We start from the raw sequence: 15487 nt of genomic DNA on the forward strand, positions 1-15487 counted from the left end.
CAAATCTGTAGTAGGCATCCCAAAACATGTTTCCTTGGTCTTCTTCTTTGAACTCTTGTGCGGCTCTGGATGAGAGCCTTCGCAGTGGCATGGCAAGGTCGAAGATCTGCTTGGGCATGGTGGGCCTCTCAATCTGCCTCAGCCCATGATCTTTTCATTCAACCTTATTTAAGCCACAGGGGTTGAACCTGGGGCCCCTCCTAGTTCCCCTGGAGAGTTCTACACTAGAGCTTAGAGATGATGTCCCCAAAAATTTCCTTTGAAACCTGGAGAGCAATGGTTAGTTTATCACCCAGATTCTTGGGTTCTTGGACATATTCTGCAGTAATGTCATTTCACATTGAATAATTTCATTTTGATTGCCTACAAAATAATTTCTAAGAGTCTTAGCATATAGCCCATGTTGAACAATTGACATATGTTGCCTCTTATCAGGACTAGAAGTTTGAACATTGCTGCCCATGGAGCCTTGATATCAAAGTCACCAAGGAAAACAATGTAGTCAAACACTTGAAGAAGTAATGCTTACCTCACACGGAGCCATATTAGCTTCAGTAATGGACGTTAATCCCATGTGGCCAATGAGTCCCACCCAGCAGCCAGTGTAGGGTACTGGCCTGCTTACGCCCCAGTTTTGCCACTGAATGGAGGACCCCCCCCACACACACCTTCCTGCAGAGGACAGATAAAGCAATAGGCTTGACCAGGTGCCATATGACACACACTTAGGCTAAACAAAAGAGTACACATTGAGTCTGAAATAGAGGAAGATATTCTTACACAGATGATAAGTCCAGCATAGGCTATGGGCCCCTTTATTTTTTTTTATAACAAAAGTGTTTTCCATACAAGACCCATTCTTAGGCAGCTAAGAAGTCATCAAAAACTACATGTCTAAAACTGTTTCCTCAACAATCAGAATTCTCAAAAAATATATTTCCTGGTTTCTAAAGAGAGTGTTTATGATGAAACATTTAAAATGCTTGACAGTATCACAGATTTTTCTGGAAGTAGTGTTGTGTTCCACTTTAACTGATTTTTTTTTTGAGACTAGGAGAAAAATATTATCCACAATAATCTTCCCCAGGGATGATCAGTTCATTCTTCACTTTGAAAAAAATGTCTATGGACCCCACGCTCCAGTCATAGGTGGTAAGACAACCTTCTCATGAGAGCCTCAGTTGGTTAGGTAACCCTGAAAAGTGAAAGCACTTGGAAATTCAATGACCATGATGTGGGCCATTCTCAGGCAAGCCTCCCCCCCCTCCCCACCCCACCCCCACACTCCACTCCCTGTATTAGAAAAGAAAATAGATTATAGACATTCTGTTGAGTGGCAATGGAGCATGAAACATTTGGGTTCTCACAGCTATGGCCCATCATTTGACTTTAGTCAGTATACCCATATATCCAGAAAAGTAGCACCTAGTTTTAAGGCTATTTTTATGTTATTTGGGTCAGTAGTGAAACCATTTTTGTCAGTACTTGGCATAGTTGCAGAAAAATGGCTTGAATGCTTTACCATTTATTTGATGATTCTAATCAGTTTTGTCACTTCCCTGCTTAAAAATTCCTTCAGTGGCTCTCCCTTATTTTCTGAATAAAGTCTGAAATCTTTCACATGGCTCTACTAGGCCTGTCAGCAATGGGTTCCTATTTCCCTCTCCAGAGTCAGCTCCCAGGGACCTCCCACAGACTTTCTTTCCTGTAGCCTCAATAAACTGCTGTCATTTCCCCCAGCACTCTTGTCTAGATTCCTGTCTTTTTCTGTCCTCCCTCACCTCCTTATTCAATATTCCAGATGAATTTTTACTTACCCTTCAGGAGACTACACTTTACCCCCCAAATTGGCCATGTCTCATTCATCTCCAAATTCCTGGAGCCTGTCTGAAAGCCTGGTCCATCAGAAGTGCTCAAAATGATTAGTGTGCTTGAAATGAGTATTATAATAGTACACTTTCTGTATTATCTCTAGCCCAGTGTCAAGAGTCTTCTGCTTATGCGGGTAAACAATTATTAGAAACTGCTCATTTAATTTTTTGTGACATCTTGCTAGCAAATATTTTTGGTCATTACCAAAATGCCTATTAAGAGCTGTATTATAAATTTCACACATAAAAATATGTCCTAACACACCATTTAAGAACTCAACATAATTGCACTTGTAGCAGCAAGATATCCCCTGGCTATGGGTTCAGGCTGTAAGATGAGCAATAAAATTTTGCTACTAAAGAAAAATGTGTTTTCATTAGTGCCATGAGTTCATCAAATATGAGAGTTTCAGTTGAAAGGCAGTGAGCAAATCTTTTAAGGAAGAAACATGGGCTCATGGATGATTAGGAGAATGATACTTTTCTGTTCGGGGCATTGCATTTGTTTTCTCAAGGATCCAAGACTTCTTGGTTCATGGATCCCAGGAGCCTCCTGATCATGAACATTTTGATTTGCCCTAGAACAGCCACTTCCAGCACAGAATCAGCCTTGATGTCCAGGATGAGCTTTTGTTCAACTTATCACATATTCCAGAATTCTGAAATGCAATGATGCAAGTTATGTGGGTTTTTTTTTTTTTTTGAATGCCTATTAGTTGGTTAGTTTGTTTAAATAGAATTCCATCCTCGTTACCCAAACACTTGTCAGGTTGAATGGTAATAGAAAACAGGTAAGAATAAGAAGGCCTTCCAGAAGACATTCCTTTCACTCTGCAAAATCTGTATTTCCCTGCAAGTTACCAGAGAGACTCAAGAACAGACTGTAAAAGAAATGTTATCAATGAGCATCGCTGCCCCCTGGGTTATGTAAGCAATGACACTTACTAGTTCTGTCCTATTTCTCAAATTCTAAAAGTATCATAATTGTACGATATGATTTATAGAGTATGATTTGTGAGAAAAAGCCAGCACTGTAATAGGATAAAGTTGAATAGAGTGTTAGTATATTTTAAAAGATTAAGTTTATCTCTTAATGTTGTACCTCTATTGTCCATCATTTATATGCATAAGACATGTCTTGACTTTAAAGCAAACTCCTCTAATCCATAATTTGATCACTTACAGAATAATAGAATATTGTCACTATACTCTTTTTTTTTTTTTGTAATTGGTCATCAGTCTACAGATTTAGAGTTTCTTATATTGAACTACTGAAAATTATTCAAGAAGTTTATCATTATTTGTTGATGTTTTATCTCCTCACCCATTCAAATATAATTATTTGTTAACCATCTACTAAAGCTGAATCTGAAGATGCAAAATCTAACCATTGTTTCCCCCAAGCCAAGTTGATTGAATCAGAATATTTTCCTGTAAGAGATCAGGAAACCTTGAAGGCTGAGTAATTGAAAAACAAATTAAGTAAACCAGCGAGGTAGAGGTGCTATAAGAAAGACGGCATGTAGACTGGAGAGGATGGATAAGAGTTAATAGGCCTTTTCAGATTCTTAATTCAGTGAGTTCATAGGCCATCATGTTGACTTTCTCCTCTGTTCCTCATTGTGTTTTAATTCCATTTCCCTAGAAACCTGTCTATCCATTAACTGTGGAGCGACCTCTATTCCCAGTGCCTCAACTTAAAGAATCCTGTTTCTTAAAGAGACACATTTTCCCAAATGATTTTCATGCAATCCATGTAACACTAGGTGGTCTCAGTTTTATTTATTCTTGACCATGTTATTTTTCTTCAGTGCTAATGTCAAGTGTACACAGCTAATACAACACCCAAATCCATGAGAATATTGTGGAGATTTGCCCATCTAGGTTTGATGAATCAAGTAAAAAATGTATTATAGTCACTTGGAAAATGACACCATGAGCTTGTGACAGCTCTTTGTTAAAAGCAAAGAGATTTTCGAAAAGGTTTTTTGAGGCCACAGATCATGTTCTACTGTAAGTTTAAATGCATCTGTACTGTGGCACTACTTAAAAAGAAAGCCACTTTGCTACTTAAATACTTTCTACATTGTTTAAATAAGGCAGCTTTAGAGGGTTTTGCTAGAAACTGTGATTCTATATAGACTTTGCCATCTCAATTTAAGAAAAAGATCATGACTGTACAGAGAGCTTTTCAAATCATTTTTTTCAAATCTAAGTAAACAAGGTATGAACATCTCATCAGTCATGCCGAAATGAATTGTATTAGCATTCTCCCAAGCTGTAGTGTCAAATTAGTATTCAGGGAGCTTCCAAGTTGCACGTGGACTTCATGGGTGAGAATCAGTTTACCCTTTGGCTCAGGCATAGGAAAGAAAAGCAGACTACCTTGGCCAAGTAGTGACTCCCATGTGTCAGACGAAGGAAACAATTCTTACCACTAGAAATGGAAGCATGTTGAATTTCTTCCAGAAATTCACATCATTTTTAAAAAAAAAAATGACTCCTGTGAACACACATCTGATTACCATTATATTTCCTTAGTATCCTCCATTGGATCCCCATTCATTGCCTTCAGGATTCTTTAAGATTAAAAAAAAAAAAAATTAAGTAATCTCTACACCCAACATGAGGCCCAACCTTCATGACCAAGGGTCACATACTCTACTCTAAAGAGCCAGCTGGGTGTCCCCCGTTGTCTTTAGGATTAAATTCAAACTCCCTAATATGGCAGAGAATTCCTTCCAGAATCTCACCTCCTCCAAGCTCTTCAGGCTCACTTCCTCCCTCTCCTTGAAGCTGCAGCCATATGGAAGCCCTCCTGGCTCTGCACATGCCATGCTGTCCACACACAGCTGCATCTGCTTAGAACACTGTGCCATCCCACCTAAACCATTCCATTTGTCCCTTGTTATTTTCTAAGGCTGAACTGATGAGTTACATCTTCATAAGAACCTTCAGACACATGGGACCAGTTTTGACACTGAAAGGACTTTATATACCTGTTACTTTTCTGCGTATCTCAGCTAGATTGTAAACTGTTTACAGGGGGAAATATCACCTTAGTTATCACTGTATAATCCAGTGCTTGACATAGAGCTTAGCACATTGGAAAGCACCTTTTTTTTTCTTTTTTTTTAAGTTGGGGGGAGGAGAGAGAGAGCAAGAGCTCACCAGCTGGGGGCAGAGTAGGGAGAGGGATAGGGACAGAATCCCAAGCAGGCTCTATGCCCAGCACGGAGCCTGACGCAGGGCTGGATCTCATGACCTTAAGATCATGACCTGAGCTGAAATCAAGAGTCTGATGCTTAAGCAGCTGAGCCACTCAGGCGCCCTGGAAAGCTCTTTTTAATGGCAGGTGAAAGAAAGAAGGGAGCTACCCATAAAAAGAGATGTTATGTGATTGCCACAACATACTGTGCCAGTATGCTTTCAAATCACTTCACTAGAAGACTTTAGAAATGGATATGCAAAAGTGTGTTTTTGTAAAAGGAAACTTGCTTTATTAATCTGTTTATAAAAGTAATATAGGCTAATTGTAGAAATGCAACACAAACGATACAGAAAAATGAAAAAATCATTATCCAGGTATAACCACCATTAATAGTCTCTATTATGTTCTGTTCTTTTCATGCAAGAGTATCAAAAATATGTTAGACATAGTATTTGTATAATTGTGTAACCTACATTTTAGACTTTGTGTCGGCCAGCTTTTAAGTCAGTAAATGATGATAACAATATACAACATGCAAAGATACTTTTTAAATTCCTTTACATACATCGACTCCGGTAATTTTCAAAACAGCCCTATCTTAGGTTATTATCTTCATTCTACAGGTAACTAAAATGCCAAATAATTGTATAATTTGAGGTCACATAGCTAAGTGACTGAGCTTCAATTTGGACAGAAGCAGCTTTGTTTCAGGATATGCGTTCAGAATCATCAGACAACACTACCATCCATCTCCAGTCATATTTTTAATAATGAATAATTTTGAATTGTAAGCATAAGCCTTAATTTATTGACTAATACCCTTATTGTTAGACATGAAACCTATTTTTTTCAGTTTACCAGTATGATGAATAATGCCATGATAAGTAGCTTTCTGCCATCATCCCGTGTAACTGTCCGGTGACTGCCTTATGATAAATCCCCATTTACAACTTGATCTCCTCTGGCTTTTGGATGCTATGCTTCTGCTCCATGTGTCTTTTGTCAGTTCTACAAACTCAGAAATTCTTTCCATGACCATTCTGACTGGATCTCACCTTTGATATTCATTATCATTGCACATAATTTATTTTCTTTAAAGCACTGAAATTCTCATAAAATACACAACTGAAAAATAAAACATACAACTGATAGCGCCTATTTATTGCCACCTCCCTCACCCTCAGTGGACTGTGAGCTCTATGAATCTATAGATCATGTCTATTTCAAAGAACACTATTTGTGCAGGGTTTTATTTCCATGCTCAGGCTGTAGTGGGTATTTAAATACTAATTGAATAAACAAATTTAAGTGTAAATGCTGAGTCAAGGAAATGTCATGAAAACTTAAGCTAGGGGCACTCTCTCCCTCAAGAACACAATGTAGAAAAAAATTCCAGAAGACACAAAAACAGCAGAGCTGTTTGTAGTAAATATACAATACGATTAAAACTTTGAAGCAAAACATTTAGCATCTTCCTGCATTAATTACCAAGAAGATGCAAGTCCAAAGTGGCCCTGGGTCCAATGTCATGTTGTGGGTTCACCAAGATCAGGGACTACTTTTTGGGCCTGGCCACCTCCATGAATAGTGGCCGGAATACCAACTGCCGGGAACAGCGGAAATCCTGTTGGCTGATTCTAAATTCCTAATGAGGGTGCTGTTTGTTTAATAGTTTCTCTTCTGCCCAAGCCGTGTTTTTGAAGACAGTCTTTGCAATTGTTAATAGATTAATTCATTTTTAACCTACAGCCCAGATTGCTGGTCACCGTCTCAATTCTTTACAGAGGTACCCAAACCAAAGAGCCTTCCACACTCCAACGACTTACTACAGTCATCAAAGGGCTCTCTGTTTTTCAATATTAGTGTTTTATTAGAGAGAAAGACAAGGAAAGATCAGAATAGGGCTGAATACTTTCAGATGGAGCCCTTAAAGCATATTTTGCTTCCAGCAATGTTCAGGTTGGCACAGATTATTTAAAATGTACCTCCCTACCCAGGTCTCCTAAGCTAAAAAAAAAAAAAATTATTTTAAATAATTTATATTTGAGAAGAATTCTTGAGGAAGAAGTTTCTTTCAAATCCAGAAGAAAAACTGTGATTTGAACATAAGCCAAGAAACTATATTCTTTAGCTGGAACCCTCTTATGAAAATGGAGAGCAATTTAGTAGTTTTATATGAAATTTTTTTAAAAGTTGGCTTTTGAAGGTAAGAATGAAAATATAGGAGCTGGGGGGTACCTACCTGGGGGGAATCAGTCAGTTAAGTGTCTGAGTCTTGATCTCAGGGTCCTGAGTTCCAAGCCCCATTTTGGGCTCCATGCTGGCTGGGCATGGAGTATACTTAAAAAACATATACATAACGTGTTCAAATATAATATGAATAAATAAGTATAGGAATCCTGGCTACTAATATAGTAATAAATAAATATAAGAATATAGGCATTAGGGATCCCTGGGTGGCGCAGTGGTTTGGCGCCTGCCTTTGGCCCAGGGCGCGATCGTGGAGATGCTGGATCGAATCCCACCCACGTCGGGCTCCCGGTGCATGGAGCCTGCTTCTCCCTCTGCCTGTGTCTCTGCCTCTCTCTCTCTCTCTCTCTCTCTCTGTGACTATCATAAATAAATAAAAATTTAAAAAAAATAAAATCTTTATAAAAAAAAAAAAAGAATATAGGCATTAGGATCATCCAGGATACTAATGCTGTTGTTTATAAAATCAAGTGATGTTAAGGAATCGGGTGGTAGTCCTGCACACTTGTTGTAAATACAAATAAAAGCTAAAACAGAATGTTTCATAAGTGATATATCTTAAAATAGTAATTTTTCTCTGCTTAAGGTCCCTGCCAGAAAAGCTTTGCAGGAAGTGCAGGGAACTTGGAGATACCCATATATGTGAGCAATGAAAGTAAAACCTAAAACCCAAACCACAATCCTGCATTGCCCTGCAAATACTCAAAGACTTGAGGGCACCTGAGTGGCTCAGTGGTTGAGCGTCTGCCTTTGACTCAGGGTGTGATCCCAGGGTCCTGGGATTGAGTCCTGCATTGGGCTTCCCACAGGGAGCCTGCTTCTCCCTCTGCCTATGTCTCTGCCTCTCTCTCTGTGTCTCTCATGAATAAATCAATAAAATCTAAAAAAAAAAAAAAAAAAAAAAAAAAATTCCTCACAGACTTTCAGTATTGTCATTGTTTTCAACATACACCCAAGGTGCTTCCCCACTTACACACCTGGCCCCATTTCAGATATAAATGTTGTGGAAGCACCTTACAGTGACTAAAAATGGTGTCATGGAGCCTCGAAAAGTAGGTCAGCTTCCCTTATTGTGTGCTCCTCCCCACCCCCACAATTGAGCTCTGAGCTGGCCTGCAGAGCTGAGATAATTTTTTAATCCTGCTTTGAATGACAACAAAAGGAAGAGTAAAACTGTCTTTTATGGAAGACCCCTTTCTTTCCCTCCATTACCAGAAGATAATTCTCCAAATTACAAAAGGGGGAAAAAAAGTGAACACAAAATAAAAATAGTGAATACCCTCAGTTTCTAAATCAGGACTTTAAAATTCTCTGAAAACCTTTGGAGCGAGAGATTTTTTTTTTTTGAAAAAGTGGGGATACAGAGAGACCACAGGCTTCTGACCTAGAAAAACCTAAGTTTAAATCTTGGCATTACTTCACAGAAGAGATCCAAGTGCCCAATAAACAGGTGTTCAATTCCATTAGTCATCAAGGAAATGGAAAGTAAAATCACAATGAGATGCCTCTTTGCGTCTTCCAGAATGATAATGGAAAAGACAAGTAAGTGGAATTCCTTACACTATGGATGGAATGTCTGTTGTACAGTCGCTTTGTTTCATAGCACGTTCTACAGCTGACTGTGTTCATACCTTGTGAGCCAGGAATTTCACTCATAGGTATATTATAAATAAAAATGTTTACATGTTCACCAAAGAGCGTTGGGGAAGTGTTTATAGCACTACTATTGATAACAGCTTAAATCTAGGAACTACTCAAATGTCTATCTACAGTAAATTGGATATATAAATTGTGATAAACTTCAAATACCACACGGAAGGAAAAATAAGGGACTTTTATCCATACACAGCAACATGAATGAATCTCATAAATATGTTTAGTGGAAGAGGTCAGATAAAAAGGTTATGCTTTATGTGGTTCCTTTTATATAAGTTACAAAAACAGGAAAGCCTATGCTGTGTGTAAGAAGTCAGACTGTGGAATAATCTGGAGGAGAGACGGTGATGGGACAGGAAAGGGAGCATGAGGGCAGCGTTTGGGTTCATGTAATGTTCTACTTCATGGTCCAGATGCTGGTTACATGTGTGTTCAGTGTGTAAAATCCCTCAAGATACATATAAATTTTAATTGCTTTATAAAAATTCTGGTTCTCTATAATCACTACAAGGATCACTGTGTATTCTTGTGTATGATTAGACCAGTACCCACTCTGTGCCAGTATTCTGAGTGCTTTGTAAATAGTAGTGCAATTAATCATCATAACAACCCTAGATGGTAGTTACAATTATTATCCCTTACTTACAGGAGAGGAAACTGATACATGGACATGTAAGTAACTTGCTGAAGGTCCCATGGCTGGTATATGTTAGAACTGGGTTTCTGGGATGCCTGGGTGGCTCAGTGGCTGAGTGTCTGCCTTCAGCTCAGGTCATGATCCCAGAGTCCTGGAATCGAGTGCCACATCAGGCTCCCTGTGGGGAGCCTGCTTTTCCTTCTGCCTATGCCTCTGCCTCTCTCTGTGTCTCTCATGAATAAATAAATTTTTAAAATCTTAAAAAAAAATTAGAGCTGGGTTTCTAACCCAACCTGTCTCTCTACAGATTGAGTGTCCTTACCACTATACTGTTGCTGCTTCTCTAGGAACTGAACATCTGCAAACTACGATTTTCCATCTTCTAAAATTGGGATAAGAGTACATCAAGAGTCATGTTGTATTAAGGACTAAATGGTATTATATATGGCAGTCATTGGGGTGCCTAGCTGTCTCAGTCAGTAGACATGTGATCTTGATCTCAGGGTCATGAGTTCAAGCCCTATATTGGCCGTGGAGCCTATATATATATATATATATATATATATATATATATATATATATATATATAGAGAGAGAGAGAGAGAGAGAGAGAGAGAGAGCAGTGATCTAGCCCACAGGGGACTTAACTGATGTTGACTAAAAGCATAACCGTTCTACCTTTCTTATCAGAGCTAATCTTAGACCTTCCCTATGGACGGTCAACAAAGTCTGTCATTTACACACTTCTCTCTCCTTTTCTGGTCCCCTTGAGACCTAGTGTCTTCCACACCCTGTCACATTTTTATTCCCCTCTCTATCTTCCTAGCCATTTTTTAAAATTTTATTTATTTATTCATGAGAGACACATAGAGAGAGGCAGAGACACAGGCAGAGGGAGAAGCAAGCTCCATGCAGGGAGCCCGACATGGGACTCAATCCTGGGTCTCCAGGATCACATCCCGGGCCGAAGCCTGCGCTAAACCACTGAGCCACCCGGGCTGCCTCTAGCCAGTTTTTTCTACAAACTAGGGCTGCCCTGCCTGAATAGGACAGAGTGTCCCTCAATTTTACATTATTTTTTTTTCAATTTTACATTTATTTCAAAATTAACTTCTTCTGTATTTTAGAGTTGCTAATGGTTGCTAAGTGACAAGAACTCACCTAATTAATATTATTCCACCAAGGTAAGCAATTTACATTTTAACAATAGTCAGCCAAAAGCCAAATGAGGGAATCTAATGTTGGAAATTGTGAGCCAGGAAATATCTGGAGAAACATTTTGGGTTAAATAGTATCTTGTAGTAATAAAATAGCATTTCTTGGCATTTCACACCATCCACTTTAGTTTATGTAGACATGACTTCACTGGATCTTCACAGCAATCCTGTTGGGGAAGTAGCAATATTTTGCTCATTGTAAGATGACAAAGCTGATGTGTAATAGATTTAAATTCATTTATTTGACAAATACATAATAGAGCAACTACTCCATATCAAATATTTTCTGAGGTCACTGAAGTTTCCATTCTTGAGAGATGAGAATGGCCATACACAAATAACACACAAGTCTATAAAGGTAATTTCAGTGGTAGTAATGCTATGAAACAGAATGACAAGTTACAAGAGAACTTGCAGGGATGCCTTGGTGGATCAATGGTTGAGCATCTGTCTTTGACTCAGGGAGTGATCCCAGAGTCCCGGGATCGAGGCCTGCATTGGGCTCCCTGTGTGGAGCCCGCTTTTCCCTCTGCCTATGTCTCTGCCTCTCTCTCTTTCTCTCTCTCTCTCATGAATAAATAAATAAAATCTTTTTTTTAAAAGGAACTTGCAGAGCTGGGCAGAGGCTCCATTTCATCCTGAGAAATTCAAAGCAAAGATCACCTGTGCCTTCTCACTTCCTTGCAAATAATATTTCTCCATTCTGGTTGCACATACGAATCACCAACGGTCTTTTGAAAAATACCTATGCTCATACTCTACTCCCAAAGAGACTTTTTTAATTAGACATGATACCTTTAAAAGCAAAAAACAATTGAATGTGGCCTTAGAAATGACAGCACTTGCTTCTGTTGATGCCTTAAGTTTAATGTAAAATATGGACACACATACATTGGTCTCTGATCACTCAGTTATATTGAAGCTTTTATGTGTTGTTTAGTTTTTTTTTTTTTCCTGTGAGCTTGTAATCTGTTTCTATGCAATAGGAGAAAATACAACTTATAAGATATAAACGAGCAGAAACATTTTTTCGCAAACCACAAATGATCACTGTTAAAATTTAAAAGTCAGAGGATTAATGCTGTCCTTTTGGACATTTTAATCACAAAATCTTTGGGAAGTCCTAAGGGAAATCTTAAGTTGTGCTATATATTTTCCTAAATGTCTCTAAATCAAGTTTCTCCTGCTAGTATATACTCTCTGCACGGAGGAATTTCAGTTGGTATCAAATGACATTATCATCCACACTGAACCCCTTAAGGTATTAGGGGCGTTTGTGGAGAAGGGAAGGGGAAGTCTCCATAGGGCGAATCTAGAATAACTCTTGTTTCATTCATTGAAGAATAAAGAGATCAGAAAAAAAGGAGGAAGAGACAAAAGAAAGAAGAAAATAAGAGAAATTTGGGGGTGTGGAAATGAAAGAGAAGGATGTGGGTTCTGTGGTCTGAAGCCCACTCAGAAGCCAGAGAATAAAATAAAGAAACACCAGAGAAACACATGCCTTGTTCCAAGGCTGTTGCTCACTTGGGCTGTGGCTTCCTTTTTGCTTATTGGAGGAGAGATTATTCAAGCAGGGTGGTCATTAATGATGCTGCCGCTTGTTTTCTCTCACTCCATTCATCCACCTCCAGCCCTCCAACTACTTCCTTCTTTGTACTGCCAACTAGAGCAGAGGCCAGACCGAGCTTGCCTCTCTGCTGTTTGTGTAACCCTATGGAGTCTCCTTTTTATAAAACAAATTACTTTAAAATCATCATCATCATAATGACTAATACCCAACAAAATGATTATTCAATATCCGACATTTTGGAGACCTTGAAGTCTACACAAAATCTTTTAACCAAATGATAAGCTTTTTTTAATTTAATGAAGCAAGAGATTGACTTAACTCGGAAGCATAGTTCAATAACTCTGACCCATGCTTGGGATTAGCTGTGATTTGGATCAGAAGAAGATGTGCACATGGTTAATAAAAATAACTTCTAACCCAGCAAAGCAAAACATGTTACCAGTCTTTTTGGAAAGTCAGCTCAGGCAATTGAGTAGATATAAGAAACCAACAGGTTTTGCATGAATTATGTATTATATAATCAAGGCATTTTGTATCAGAAGTTGTACTCAGTATCATAAGTAAATGCAGAAGGATCCATATATTGAATTATTGAATTCCTACATTCAAGAAATATGTAATCTTTTGGAAGATTCTTGGAAGAGTTTTCATGGAGCCAAATCCACACAAGTTTTGTGTCTAGAGTGTTCTAAATGGGTAAACACAAACATAGGAGGAGATTCTGCTTTAGCCAACATCCATGATCACCTCCTATGAGCCACCTTATCTCATTAAATGCATGACCCCCCAATGTGGGAATTACCATCACTACCTAACAAATGAGTACACTATGAGTCACACAAGTTGAGTGGCTTAGTCAAACTTAGTAGGCAGTAGAACCCACATAGAAGTCAGGTGTTAGATAGACTCCAAAGACAAATCCCCTTTCCATTTTATCACAAAATCTCAGGAAACATTTCTAGATGTCCAGGTGCTTATTAAATTAGCTCACCTTTAATCTCCCACATCAGTGAGTATCAGAATCACCTGGGAAACTTGATGAAAATGCAAATACCCAGGCCCTAGCGTCCTTTATTGAGCTTGACTCCTGGTGTTCTTTATTAGCTTTCCACCAAAGTTTGAGAGCCAGTGGTCCAAACAATCCATACTACAGATGATCTGCAGAGGTTAGTAGTTTCCCCAAAGGCAATGGTGAAGCCAAGGCTCAACCCAATCTAACCCCAAAGTCTTTGATTCTGAACGTGGAATGCAATACCAATAGAGAGAGAAAGCATATGCTACATAGAACTGATGCTCATTGCTGAAGAAGATTTAAAAGATTATATGATCACAATAGAGAAAAGAAGCCTTGCCCAGGGAAATTTCCAAACAACATTTTGATCTCCAAGAGCCAGAGTTGATTTATAAATAACATGTCTGTGTGCCAGTGTGCTTGTTGATGTTGAGATGCTTATCTCTTTTCTTTGACTCTTGCCATTGTTTTTCTTTGGCTCTCTTCTTGGACTTCCATGCATTTGCGGCCTGTGTTTGTCAGTCTCTGCTTTGTTTAAGACTCCTTACTATACCTGAATGGTTAATTCAACTGTGTGTGTGTGTGTGTGTGTGTGTGTGTGTATACATGAACATGTAAAGTGTTTGAGATTCTCAAGGTTAGCTCTAAAACATATAGCAGAGGAAACGGTGCTGGGGTAGACTTTTGGGAAGGAAGATTGTCTCTACCTTTTCAAAGGTCTGTTTCTGGAAAATATCCCAGTCGAAGAGTGGCCAATTGCTTCTGCTAGTGCTCGCTAACCTGAGCTGCATGATCCATTTGTCTCACACGTAAAAAGCAAATAGCATCTAAAGAGAAGTTGAAAAGCATATGTAGGAAGATTTTACAGAAAAAAAAACCCTACAGGTTTAGAGCAAAATATTTTATAAGATTTCCAAGAGCCTCTACTGATTATTTTTGGAACCGATAGAGACATATCTTTTTTTTAAGTAATGACTTGGGAGTGGAATCTACTTGCTGAATTGAAGAGTCAAGATAAACAGTAATCATATTCATTTTTCCAGAGTCCAATGAGTTCTCAGAAGGAGCCTTAGATTTAAGGGAACAGAATCTGATCAGATGCTCATTTGGCACAACGCAATCCCTCTGGGTCTTCCACAGTGTGAATTGGAAGCTGGTAGTTTGCCATCTTCAGTAAAATGCTTCTTGCTTTTCTGCATTTGTCTGTGCATGCACAAAATCTGTAGGACATGGGAGCACTGCTCAGTTCAGGGCAGATGCCACACTGATAGCCCCTGAGAATTTGCGTAATGCTACAGAATGATTTTCAAATCCTCTTCTTGCATTCTTTAAGTGCAAACTTAGAAATCATAAAGTAAGTGTTCATCATTTCAAAGAAGAACCTTAAGTAAATGCTTCAGCTGTAATGCTATCCAAAAAGAGAGTTTTGTCCCTCAAGGAGACACCACAATGCTGGCCATCCTTCACTTATTGAACTATGAACTAGATCCTTCTCTCCTCAAGCCTATACATGGTGCTCCCTGAGCATCTAGCACTCTTCTTCTCTTCTCTCCACTCCCCATCCCAGCTCCCTAACTTCTGACCCTTCAGTCTTAGCTCCATGGCAGCCTCCTTAGAAAGGCCTTTTCTGACGACTTTATGAGAATAGGTCTGTGCCACGGTGTTCTATTTGCTTCATGATGATTTCTTTCATGCCATTTTTTATTGTTCACTATCATATGTTTACATATGTTTTTGTTTACTTTCTTTGTTATGTACCTCTTTGTTTCTTTCCCCAATATTCTGAGAGCCCCATAATGGCAAGGAACATCCCATCACCTATCATTGCACTTAGCACATAGTAGATGCTCAAGTAATTTTGAATCAATGGGCCAGCAAGACCAAGAAATTGAGACTGAGACACTTTCTCATCTCCATTCTCTACCAATTACCCTCCGATTGTGTCTTTATGTTCCAGTGGAATCCTAACAAGTTTTCAAATAAAGGGATAATATCACTTGATGATGAAAAACTTCAGCCCACACCCCAGCTTTGCCACTTCATAGAGACCTTAAGGGAAATGT

The 15487-nt window shown here is 38.8% G+C and overlaps 1 protein-coding gene and 1 pseudogene across 10 annotated transcripts in view; one reads left to right on the forward strand and one right to left on the reverse strand.

Moving 5' to 3' along the window:
- Window positions 1-118, reverse strand: part of LOC112645633 (40S ribosomal protein S3a-like) — a 129796-nt pseudogene extending 129678 nt beyond the window's left edge.
- The window catches only part of TRPM3 (transient receptor potential cation channel subfamily M member 3), a 492887-nt gene that overhangs the window by 169995 nt on the left and 307405 nt on the right, over window positions 1-15487 (forward strand). The window lies entirely within an intron of this gene.

The sequence above is a fragment of the Canis lupus genome, chromosome 1, assembly GCF_003254725.2.
Source record: "Canis lupus dingo isolate Sandy chromosome 1, ASM325472v2, whole genome shotgun sequence".
Lineage (NCBI taxonomy): Eukaryota > Metazoa > Chordata > Mammalia > Carnivora > Canidae > Canis > Canis lupus.